General features: G+C 47.3%; 1 pseudogene across 1 annotated transcript in view; it reads left to right on the top strand.

The window, feature by feature from the left end:
- LOC124023143 overlaps positions 1-13,025 on the top strand; it is a 26,074-nt pseudogene extending 13,049 nt beyond the window's left edge. Inside the window, exons 8-14 of the transcript XR_006836665.1 lie at positions 6,142-6,168; positions 6,890-7,065; positions 7,582-7,679; positions 9,338-9,513; positions 9,690-9,758; positions 10,450-10,617; positions 11,390-13,025. The product of XR_006836665.1 is annotated as a liprin-alpha-1-like (transcript). The remainder of the gene's footprint in view (positions 1-6,141; positions 6,169-6,889; positions 7,066-7,581; positions 7,680-9,337; positions 9,514-9,689; positions 9,759-10,449; positions 10,618-11,389) is intronic.
- Positions 13,026-13,165: the final 140 nt, after the last annotated feature.

Raw genomic sequence — 13,165 nt, 5'->3', positions numbered from 1 at the left:
AGTCTGCAACACCACTAAGCAAGGGGAACCATGAAGACCAAGGAGCTCTCCAAACAGGTCAGGGACAAAGTTGTGGAGAAGTACAGATTAGGGTTGGACTATAAAAAGAAAATATCAGAGACTTTGAACATCCCACGGAGCACCATTAAATCCATTATTAAAGGATATGACACCACAACAAAGAGAGAGGGCTGCCCACCAAAACTCACAGACCAGGCAAGATGGGCATTAATCAGAGAGGTAACAAAGAGAGAGGGCTGCCCACCAAAACTCACAGACCAGGCAAGATGAGCATTAATCAGAGGCAACAAAGAGAGAGGGCTGCCCACCAAAACTCACAGACCAGGCAAGATGGGCATTAATCAGAGAGGTAACAAAGAGAGAGGGCTGCCCACCAAAACTCACAGACCAGGCAAGATGAGCATTAATCAGAGAGGCAACAAAGATCGAAGGCTGCCCACCAAAACTCACGGACCAGGCAAGATGGGCATTAATCAGAGAGGTAACAAAGAGAGAGGGCTGCCCACCAAAACTCACAGACCAGGCAAGATGAGCATTAATCAGAGAGGGAACAAAGAGAGAGGGCTGCCCACCAAAACTCACAGACCAGGCAAGATGGGCATTAATCAGAGAGGTAACAAAGAGAGAGGGCTGCCCACCAAAACTCACAGACCAGGCAAGATGAGCATTAATCAGAGAGGCAACAAAGATCGAGAGGCTGCCCACCAAAACTCACAGACCAGGCAAGATGGGCATTAATCAGAGAGGTAACAAAGAGAGAGGGCTGCCCACCAAAACTCACAGACCAGGCAAGATGAGCATTAATCAGAGAGGGAACAAAGAGAGAGGGCTGCCCACCAAAACTCACAGACCAGGCAAGATGAGCATTAATCAGAGAGGTAACAAAGAGAGAGGGCTGCCCACCAAAACTCACAGACCAGGCAAGATGAGCATTAATCAGAGAGGGAACAAAGAGAGAGGGCTGCCCACCAAAACTCACAGACCAGGCAAGATGGGCATTAATCAGAGAGGGAACAAAGAGAGAGGGCTGCCCACCAAAACTCACAGACCAGGCAAGATGGGCATTAATCAGAGAGGGAACAAAGAGAGAGGGCTGCCCACCAAAACTCACAGACCAGGCAAGATGAGCATTAATCAGAGAGGTAACAAAGAGAGAGGGCTGCCCACCAAAACTCACAGACCAGGCAAGATGAGCATTAATCAGAGAGGGAACAAAGAGAGAGGGCTGCCCACCAAAACTCACAGACCAGGCAAGATGGGCATTAATCAGAGAGGAACAAAGAGAGAGGGCTGCCCACCAAAACTCACAGACCAGGCAAGATGGGCATTAATCAGAGAGGTAACAAAGAGAGAGGGCTGCCCACCAAAACTCACAGACCAGGCAAGATGGGCATTAATCAGAGAGGCAACAAAGAGAGAGGGCTGCCCACCAAAACTCACAGACCAGGCAAGATGAGCATTAATCAGAGAGGTAACAAAGAGAGAGGGCTGCCCACCAAAACTCACAGACCAGGCAAGATGGGCATTAATCAGAGAGGGAACAAAGAGAGAGGGCTGCCCACCAAAACTCACAGACCAGGCAAGATGAGCATTAATCAGAGAGGCAACAAAGAGAGAGGGCTGCCCACCAAAACTCAGACCAGGCAAGATGGGCATTAATCAGAGAGGCAACAAAGAGAGAGGGCTGCCCACCAAAACTCACAGACCAGGCAAGATGGGCATTAATCAGAGAGGGAACAAAGAGAGAGGGCTGCCCACCAAAACTCAGACCAGGCAAGATGGGCATTAATCAGAGAGGGAACAAAGAGAGAGGGCTGCCCACCAAAACTCAGACCAGGCAAGATGGGCATTAATCAGAGAGGCAACAAAGAGAGAGGGCTGCCCACCAAAACTCAGACCAGGCAAGATGGGCATTAATCAGAGAGGTAACAAAGAGAGAGGGCTGCCCACCAAAACTCAGACCAGGCAAGATGGGCATTAATCAGAGAGGTAACAAAGAGAGAGGGCTGCCCACCAAAACTCACAGACCAGGCAAGATGGGCATTAATCAGAGAGGCAACAAAGAGAGAGGGCTGCCCACCAAAACTCACAGACCAGGCAAGATGAGCATTAATCAGAGAGGCAACAAAGAGAGAGGGCTGCCCACCAAAACTCACAGACCAGGCAAGATGGGCATTAATCAGAGAGGCAACAAAGAGAGAGGGCTGCCCACCAAAACTCAGACCAGGCAAGATGGGCATTAATCAGAGAGGGAACAAAGAGAGAGGGCTGCCCACCAAAACTCAGACCAGGCAAGATGGGCATTAATCAGAGAGGGAACAAAGAGAGAGGGCTGCCCACCAAAACTCAGACCAGGCAAGATGGGCATTAATCAGAGAGGCAACAAAGAGAGAGGGCTGCCCACCAAAACTCACAGACCAGGCAAGATGGGCATTAATCAAGAGAGAGGAACAAAGAGAGAGGGCTGCCCACCAAAACTCAGACCAGGCAAGATGGGCATTAATCAGAGAGGGAACAAAGAGAGAGGGCTGCCCACCAAAACTCAGACCAGGCAAGATGGGCATTAATCAGAGAGGGAACAAAGAGAGAGGGCTGCCCACCAAAACTCAGACCAGGCAAGATGGGCATTAATCAGAGAGGCAACAAAGAGAGAGGGCTGCCCACCAAAACTCACAGACCAGGCAAGATGGGCATTAATCAGAGAGGCAACAAAGAGAGAGGGCTGCCCACCAAAACTCAGACCAGGCAAGATGGGCATTAATCAGAGAGGTAACAAAGAGAGAGGGCTGCCCACCAAAACTCACAGACCAGGCAAGATGGGCATTAATCAGAGAGGCAACAAAGAGAGAGGGCTGCCCACCAAAACTCACAGACCAGGCAAGATGGGCATTAACCAGAGAGGGAACAAAGAGAGAGGGCTGCCCACCAAAACTCACAGACCAGGCAAGATGGGCATTAACCAGAGAGGGAACAAAGAGAGAGGGCTGCCCACCAAAACTCAGACCAGGCAAGATGGGCATTAATCAGAGAGGGAACAAAGAGAGAGGGCTGCCCACCAAAACTCAGACCAGGCAAGATGGGCATTAATCAGAGAGGGAACAAAGAGAGAGGGCTGCCCACCAAAACTCAGACCAGGCAAGATGGGCATTAATCAGAGAGGCAACAAAAGAGAGGGCTGCCCACCAAAACTCAGACCAGGCAAGATGGGCATTAATCAGAGAGGCAACAAAGAGAGAGGGCTGCCCACCAAAACTCAGACCAGGCAAGAATTAATCAGAGAGGGAACAAAGAGAGAGGGCTGCCCACCAAAACTCAGACCAGGCAAGATGGGCATTAATCAGAGAGGGAACAAAGAGAGAGGGCTGCCCACCAAAACTCACAGACCAGGCAAGATGGGCATTAATCAGAGAGGCAACAAAAGAGAGGGCTGCCCACCAAAACTCACAGACCAGGCAAGATGGGCATTAATCAGAGAGGCAACAAAAGAGAGGGCTGCCCACCAAAACTCACAGACCAGGCAAGATGGGCATTAATCAGAGAGGCAACAAAGAGAGAGGGCTGCCCACCAAAACTCACAGACCAGGCAAGATGGGCATTAATCAGAGAGGGAACAAAGAGAGAGGGCTGCCCACCAAAACTCACAGACCAGGCAAGATGGGCATTAATCAGAGAGGGAACAAAGAGAGAGGGCTGCCCACCAAAACTCACAGACCAGGCAAGATGGGCATTAATCAGAGAGGGAACAAAGAGAGAGGGCTGCCCACCAAAACTCACAGACCAGGCAAGATGGGCATTAATCAGAGAGGCAACAAAGAGAGAGGGCTGCCCACCAAAACTCAGACCAGGCAAGATGGGCATTAATCAGAGAGGCAACAAAGAGAGAGGGCTGCCCACCAAAACTCACAGACCAGGCAAGATGGGCATTAATCAGAGAGGGAACAAAGAGAGAGGGCTGCCCACCAAAACTCACAGACCAGGCAAGATGGGCATTAATCAGAGAGGCAACAAAGAGAGAGGGCTGCCCACCAAAACTCACAGACCAGGCAAGATGGGCATTAATCAGAGAGGCAACAAAAAGAGGGCTGCCCACCAAAACTCACAGACCAGGCAAGATGGGCATTAATCAGAGAGGCAACAAAGAGAGGGCTGCCCACCAAAACTCACAGACCAGGCAAGATGGGCATTAATCAGAGAGGGAACAAAGAGAGAGGGCTGCCCACCAAAACTCACAGACCAGGCAAGATGGGCATTAATCAGAGAGGGAACAAAGAGAGAGGGCTGCCCACCAAAACTCAGACCAGGCAAGATGGGCATTAATCAGAGAGGCAACAAAGAGAGAGGGCTGCCCACCAAAACTCACAGACCAGGCAAGATGGGCATTAATCAGAGAGGGAACAAAGAGAGAGGGCTGCCCACCAAAACTCACAGACCAGGCAAGATGAGCATTAATCAGAGAGGGAACAAAGAGAGAGGGCTGCCCACCAAAACTCAGACCAGGCAAGATGGGCATTAATCAGAGAGGGAACAAAGAGAGAGGGCTGCCCACCAAAACTCAGACCAGGCAAGATGGGCATTAATCAGAGAGGGAACAAAGAGAGAGGGCTGCCCACCAAAACTCAGACCAGGCAAGATGGGCATTAATCAGAGAGGGAACAAAGAGAGAGGGCTGCCCACCAAAACTCACAGACCAGGCAAGATGGGCATTAATCAGAGAGGCAACAAAGAGAGAGGGCTGCCCACCAAAACTCACAGACCAGGCAAGATGGGCATTAATCAGAGGCAACAAAGAGAGAGGGCTGCCCACCAAAACTCAGACCAGGCAAGATGGGCATTAATCAGAGAGGGAACAAAGAGAGAGGGCTGCCCACCAAAACTCAGACCAGGCAAGATGGGCATTAATCAGAGAGGCAACAAAGAGAGAGGGCTGCCCACCAAAACTCACAGACCAGGCAAGATGGGCATTAATCAGAGAGGCAACAAAGAGAGAGGGCTGCCCACCAAAACTCACAGACCAGGCAAGATGGGCATTAATCAGAGAGGCAACAAAGAGACCAAAGACAACCCTGAAGGAGCTGCAAAGCTCCACAGCGGAGATTGGAGTATCTGTCCATAGGACCACTTTAAGGACCACTTTAAGCCGTTGGTGTTCACCAAAAGTGGGAGACTCCCAAAACATATGGAAGAAGGTACTCTGGTCAGATGAGACTAAAATGTAGCTTTTTGGCCATAAAGGAAACCGCTGTCTGGCGCAAACCCTAAACATCTCATCACCCCGAGAATACCACCCCCACAGTGAAGCATGGTGGTGGCAGCATGTGGTTTAAGGGGAAACATTTAAATGTATTGGAATGACCATGTCAAAGCCCAAACCTCAATCCAATTGAGAATCTGTGGTTTTGACTTAAAGATTGCTGTACACCAGCGGAACCCATCCAACTTGAAGGATCTGGGGCAGTTTTACCTTGAAGAAAGGGCAAAAATCCCAGTGGCTAGATGTGCCAAGCTTATAGAGACATAACCCCAAGAGACTTGCAGCTGTAATTTCTGCAAAGGGAGGCTTTGGGGAGGTGAACAGTGATGCACGCTCAAGTTTTCAGTTTTTTTTGTCTCGTTTGTTTCACAAGAAAAAATATTTTGCATCTTCAAAGTAGTAGGCATAAATCTAATGATACAAAACCCCCCCCCACAAAAAATAATAATAATAATTCCAGGTTGTTAGGCAACGACATAGGAAAAATGCCAAAGGGGTCAATACTTTCGCAGGCTCCTGTATGTCAAGTTATAAAACTGTATTTCATTTAAACACTTTTGCTCAATGCTATATTTACAGTCCTGTTTCAACCTGGGATTTACTAATACGTGTGGTACTATGGATGCTTCAACGGGTCAAATAGTGGTGTTAGATCCTATTAAAATGAATTCTAGATCAATCCCAGGTTCATTGACAACGGGACGCCAATGTAGCCTAAAGCATGAGCTGTTGGTTGCATGTCCAGTTGTCTTAACATTAACACTGGTTAAGTAAGCATGTTGATGTTGAGCTGCCGAACCCAGCACTGACACAGTCACTAACTCTAACCCGCTTCTCTTCTCTCACCATGCTAACCATGCTAACAACAGGAGGATGACGAGGGCAGCTGGGCCCAGGTTTGCACACCCCTGTCTGTCTCTTTTCTCTGGCTGTGGTAGACGACGAGGACATTTCACCTTATTTCAGTTGGACAGAGTTTTTTTTTTTGGTTTCCTTGCACGGATGCTCTGACAACAGTATGGCTCTTGGTCTCTGTTTACTTTAGTCAGCTGCACATTTAACCTGCATGTAAATCTGGAGGTATCGGAGACGGAGGATATTGCAGCGAGAATAATGTAGTTATACACATTGTGATAAGGCTTCTTCATCAAACTCTTGTGGTGGCAGACAGACATCGACTCAGATGTCCTGTTTAGGAGCCACAGACAGGACAGGAGAGATTTATTAGAATCCTCTGCTGTTTAGAAGTTGGGCTACTTCCTTCCCCTCCCACCTATCAGAACACACATCAGTCTAGTTCTCTGACCTCCCACCTATCAGAACACACATCAGTCTAGTTCTCTGACCTCCCACCTATCAGAACACACATCAGTCTAGTTCTCTGACTGGCCCTAGTTCTGATCTGTGGTCGTAGCTGCTCTTAAACCTGCTGTAACTTACACACAGACATGAGCGTACAGACACGTGCACACTCTAGATTTTAATGGGGTGATTTCCATCACTTTCCCAGCTAGCCTTTTTCTTTCATAGCGATGGTAGCCATCCCCCACTAACTTTTGACTCTTCAGTAGACTCCAAACACAGTATGACCAAGCCCCTGTCCCTCCCTCCCCACAGACGCTGGCATATGGAGACATGAACCATGAGTGGATTGGTAACGAGTGGCTGCCCAGCCTGGGTCTGCCCCAGTACCGGTCCTACTTCATGGAGTCCCTGGTAGACGCACGCATGCTGGATCACCTCACCAAGAAGGACATGAGGGGACAGCTTAAAATGGTGGACAGTTTCCACAGGTAAAAAGCTCAAAATGGTGGACAGTTTCCACAGGTAAAAAGCTCAAAATGGTGGACAGTTTCCACAGGTATTAGCAACCAAAATGGTGGACATATTCCACAGGTATTAGGAACCAAAATGGTGGACAGTTTCCACAGGTATTAGGAACCAAAATGGTGGACATATTCCACAGGTATTAGGAACCAAAATGGTGGACAGTTTCCACAGGTATTAGGAACCAAAATGGTGGACATATTCCACAGGTATTAGGAACCAAAATGGTGGACAGTTTCCACAGGTATTAGGAACCAAAATGGTGGACAGTTTCCACAGGTATTAGGAACCAAAATGGTGGACAGTTTCCACAGGTATTAGGAACCAAAATGGTGGACAGTTTCCACAGGTATTAGGAACCAAAATGGTGGACAGTTTCCACAGGTATTAGGAACCAAAATGGTGGACAGTTTCCACAGGTATTAGGAACCAAAATGGTGGACAGTTTAAATGTTTAACCAGTCAATGTGTCTGTGTAACAGGAACAGTTTCCAGTGTGGGGTTATGTGTCTGAGGAGACTGAACTACGACAGGAAGGAGCTGGAGAGGAGGCGTGACGAGACCCAGCTTGAGCTGCAAGGTAACAGCTGGGATAACGGTGAGAGAAAATGACAGTCGACCGAAGGGAGAAATGACCACACTGTTAAGATTCACTCATCATTTAGTTAGCTCAGCAACGCTAAGCTAATAACGCTATGGGAGAATCTGAAGTGTAAGCTACGCTGAGCTAATAACGCTATGGGAGAATCTGAAGTGTCAGCAACGCTAAGCTAATAACACTATGGGAGAATCTGAAGTGTCAGCTACGCTAAGCTAATAACACTATGAGAGAATCTGAAGTGTCAGCAACGCTAAGCTAATGACGCTATTGGAGAATCTGAAGTGTCAGCAACGCTAAGCTAATAACACTATGGGAGAATCTGAAGTGTCAGCAACGCTAAGCTAATAACACTACGGGAGAATCTGAAGTGTCAGCAACGCTAAGCTAATAACACTACGGGAGAATCTGAAGTGTCAGCTACGCTAAGCTAATAACGCTATGGGAGAATCTGAAGTGTCAGCTACGCTAAGCTAATAACACTATGGGAGAATCTGAAGTGTCAGCTACGCTAAGCTAATAACACTATGGGAGAATCTGAAGTGTCAGCTACGCTAAGCTAATAACACTATGGGAGAATCTGAAGTGTCAGCTACGCTAAGCTAATAACACTATGGGAGAATCTGAAGTGTCAGCTACGCTAAGCTAATAACACTATGGGAGAATCTGAAGTGTCAGCTACGCTAAGCTAATAACACTATGGGAGAATCTGAAGTGTCAGCTACGCTAAGCTAATAACACTATGGGAGAATCTGAAGTGTCAGCTACGCTAAGCTAATAACACTATGGGAGAATCTGAAGTGTCAGCTACGCTAAGCTAATAACACTATGGGAGAATCTGAAGTGTCAGCTACGCTAAGCTAATAACACTATGGGAGAATCTGAAGTGTCAGCTACGCTAAGCTAATAACACTATGGGAGAATCTGAAGTGTCAGCTACGCTAAGCTAATAACACTATGGGAGAATCTGAAGTGTCAGCTACGCTAAGCTAATAACACTATGGGAGAATCTGAAGTGTCAGCTACGCTAAGCTAATAACACTATGGGAGAATCTGAAGTGTCAGCTACGCTAAGCTAATAACACTATGGGAGAATCTGAAGTGTCAGCTACGCTAAGCTAATAACACTATGGGAGAATCTGAAGTGTGCAGTATTTTTCCTTCTATTGCGTCCATATACACATTTAGAATAATATATAATATAATATATGCCATTTAGCAGACGCTTTTATCCAAAGCGACTTACAGTCATGTGTGCATACATTCTACGTATGGGTGGTCCCGGGGATCGAACCCACTACCCTGGCGTTACAAGCGCCATGCTCTACCAACTGAGCTACAGAAGGACCAACCCAGAAATGATAGGTTTGTTTGTACATTGGATTTCTTTGGACTTTTCCTCCGGATTTATTTCCTGATCATATCCATGTTTTTTCTAACACATAGAGGAATACTTCCCAGCTCTACTACACTGGGGGGGTGGGGGCAACAAAATGTCAACTTAATTTCAGTCCTTCCTGATTTTTTAAAACATTTTTCTCACAGAGGAATTATTTTGACTGTCTCTTTGGATGTGTTCCCTGATCATTCAACCAAACGTTTCTGTACCGACTGGTTACCATTTTGTGTACCCTGAGCAGACGTGCTGGTGTGGAGCAACGAGCGTGTGATCAGCTGGGTACAGGCCATGGGGCTGAAGGAGTACAGTAACAACCTGCTGGAGAGCGGCGTGCACGGAGCCCTGCTGGCCCTGGATGAAACCTTCGACCACAACGCCCTGGCCCTGCTGCTGCAGATCCCCACGCAGAACACACAGGTAGGGACACACACACACACTACCAGCATTGGTGGGTGGCGGTGAACCACCCTGGCAGTCAAACGGCGCTCCCAGCTGAGACGTCAGCTCTCGTCTCCTCCACTCCAAAGAGAGAGGAGACACTCTCATTCATCGACTGTCTCTTTCTCTGTCTCTCCCTCCTTCCTGTGTTGTAGGCGAGAGCGGCTCTGGAGAGTGAGTACAACAGTCTACTGTCCATCGGTACAGAGAGGAAACTGGATGAGGTGAGACACACACATATGATGGACCACACACACACTTTCTGAAGCTCGCTCGCTCGCTCGCTCGCTCGCACGCACGCACTCACTCACTCACTCACTCACACACACTTGTTAAAGCGTTCGCACTCACACACACTTGTTAAAGCGTTCACACTCACACACACTTGTTAAAGCGTTCACACTCACACACACTTGTTAAAGCGTTCACACTCACACACACTTGTCACACACACTTGTTCACACTCACACACACTTTCTGAAGCTCACACACACACACACACACACACACACACACACACACACACACACACACACACACACACACACACACACACACACACACACACACACACACACACACACACTTTCACACACACACACTTTCTGAAGCTCACACACACACACACACAACACACACACACACACACACACACACACACACACACACACACACACACACACACACACACACTTTCTGAAGCACACACACACACACACACACACACACACACACACACACACACACACACACACACACACACACACACACACACACACACACACACACACACACACACACACACACACACACACACACACACACACACACACACACACTTTCTAAATCCCTCCTCCATGTATATCCACATCCTTATCTCCTTCCTGCTTCCTCCTCTCTCTGAATCTCTTCCAGGAGGACGATAACAATTTCCGGCGCGCCCCTCCTGGAGGAAGAAGTTCCGGCCCAAAGACGCACGGGGGATGTCCCCGGGCTCAGCCGACACCCTGCCCGCCAACTTCAGACTGACCAATAGCAACGCAGCGTCCCCCTCCACGCAGCCAAAAAGGAGTCACATGGACGGTAGGACAAGGGGGAATGAGGGCTCGTTGTGTCTGTGTGTGTTTAGGCATGGCACCGCTGAGGCTTTATCTCTGTCTTGTTACGGAGACCGATACACAACATGCTGTCAACAATGGGTTCATGTTTTCCCAGCTCTAGTGTGTGTGGTGGGTGTGTTATGCTGGAGATTGTGAGTGACTAACAGCATGTTTCTGCATGTGGTTTTGCTGTGGGGATGTAGGGAGTCAGTCTGCAATACAGAGGCTGGACACTGCCACAGTCAGGACATACTCCTGCTAACACAACACAGTAAGTTTACACACACACACGCGCACACGCACACGCACGCGCACACACACGCACACATGCACACGCACACACACACACACACGCACACGCACACGCACACACACACACACTTCACAGTGGATCTCTTCTGTTCAAGCAGCTTCTTGTGCCTCTGTGGTCTTGGCTGTATTAATGCATGTCTACGCTCCTCTCCTCCTCTATTCTACTCCTCTGTCATCTTCATCTGCTGCTTTTCTGTCTCTCTCTCTCTCTCTCTCTCTCTCTCTCTCTCTTCTCTCTCTTTCTGCCTCTCTCTTTCTGCCTCTCTCTGTCTGCCTCTCTCTCTGTCTGCCTCTCTCTCTGTCTGCCTCTCTCTCTGTCTGCCTCTCTCTACCTCTCTCTACCTCTCTGTCTGTCTGCCTTGCTCTCTTTCTCTGTCTACCTCTGTCTCTTTCTCTCTCTTTCTCTCTCCTCTTGTCTTAGTTGATCCTCATTATTTCTATAGGTGACTGCTGGTTGGAGGATGAGGGTTGAGTCCCCCCCCCCATCAGGAGCAGCTGCTGACCCTGCAAGGACACAGAGTTTTATTGTTATCACAGCGATAAAAGAAGTAGCAACCACATCACCAATCTCCGTACTAGAGGGCCCGTGTCATAGATGTATCAATCTTTATTGTTCTATTTATATTAGCAAGCTGGTGGGACATGATTTTAGATTTGTTATGTATCTATCTGTTACTTCACCCGTCTCTCCCGGCTAAATGGAAATGTCCCTATTTTCAAAAATACTGTTCCAACTGTGTCCTTATCAAGGTTAACTCTCAGATGTAACTGAATGTTTTTAGATGGTCTGGAGTTTGTATATTTTTTCAACAGACATTATCTAATCATTTTATTTATATATATATATATTCCTGATCTTGTATTGACCAGATGTATGTTTTTATTTCTCTGTCCTCTGTTGTTTTTAATCATTGAACTGATGATCAAGTGACTTAAATAAGTGACTTTCTATCTGAATTGGACCCCATTTCCCTTCGACCCCAGCCTGTTATCTTCAAGCGTATCCATGGTGATTATTTGTAAATGCAGCTCTTATAGGACAATGAGAATATGTGAATATCAGAAATATTGCTGGAGTTATATATATATCTGACTGACATTGTTTCACCAACTGCTACAACGCTGTGGTCGCTAAGCACCGGGCGGACCGTAACCACAACAAGGCCCTAGGTAACTGTGACGACAGGTGACACGTGAAACAACTCTTGGTTCTTTCCTGTGAAACCAAACCTGTAGAAAGACTGAAACAAAAGCCATAAACAGTAGTGATGACCAGGGCTGTTTTCAGATGCATCGCTTGGTAAGAGACCGTTCCACTGTGTAGGATCTCCCATTCTCCAGTCAACCTCGCATGCCCAAACTCTCCATTCCTCTTTTCCTCCTCCTCCTCATCCCTCTCTTTTCCCTGCCTTCCCCCTGGAGCGCGCTAACGGGAGGCCAGACGTGCGTGAAGATCAACTCGCTTGTACCTGAGCCGACAGCGTGGCGGCTCTACTATCGACGGACCAAGTCCACTGTGGCCTAAACTGATCCCAGCGACTAGCTTACTCACCCGAGGTGGAGCGATCTACCCACAAACCTTTAACCAACTCTTTTTACTACGGACACTTCTAATCCAGCCTGATGGGAGGTTTTTTCTTACCTTATTTTCTCTGGCTTGTCTTATTTATTCGTCATCTCCGTCGTGTTTGTTGCTTTCTCAGTTTGATTTTTAGGAGTTGCCATTTTTTTAAAGCTGTTTCTGAGTGTTTTAACACAGGTTGCCGTGGCAATACTTTTTCAAGACAGATAATGTCACGGAAGCAAAGACTTCCTGTCCACATTAGTTATGTTATTCCCTTTGTGATTTAGTCATTTTATAATGCACAATGCAAATGCTATTATTATTATTATTATTGTTTTGTTTTTTTAATCTTCAGTTTTCCCCATTTTATTCTCCTGCTCTGGTAACAAGATGATGTACAGTCTGAGTACTTAACTATTTTATCACAGTATTATTTATGGATTTACTTTCAATAAAATACTGAAACTTATTTTCCACTGCCAATAAAAAGCTTAAGTCTTTGTGTTTTTAAAGCATCTCTTGCCTGAACACGTGGTTCTTAACACGACTGTAAAGACTAAACACCTTCCAGTGACTCGGTTGGGGCTTGTACAGTTGTACACCACTGTCTGTCCTGACAAGGGTTCCCCTGCTAACTTTGATTAGACATGATGAC

The sequence above is a fragment of the Oncorhynchus gorbuscha genome, unplaced genomic scaffold (genome assembly GCF_021184085.1).
Source record: "Oncorhynchus gorbuscha isolate QuinsamMale2020 ecotype Even-year unplaced genomic scaffold, OgorEven_v1.0 Un_scaffold_1505, whole genome shotgun sequence".
Lineage (NCBI taxonomy): Eukaryota > Metazoa > Chordata > Actinopteri > Salmoniformes > Salmonidae > Oncorhynchus > Oncorhynchus gorbuscha.
Note: the sequence above shows the minus strand (reverse complement) of the source record. Positions and strands in the feature narration are given on the sequence as shown.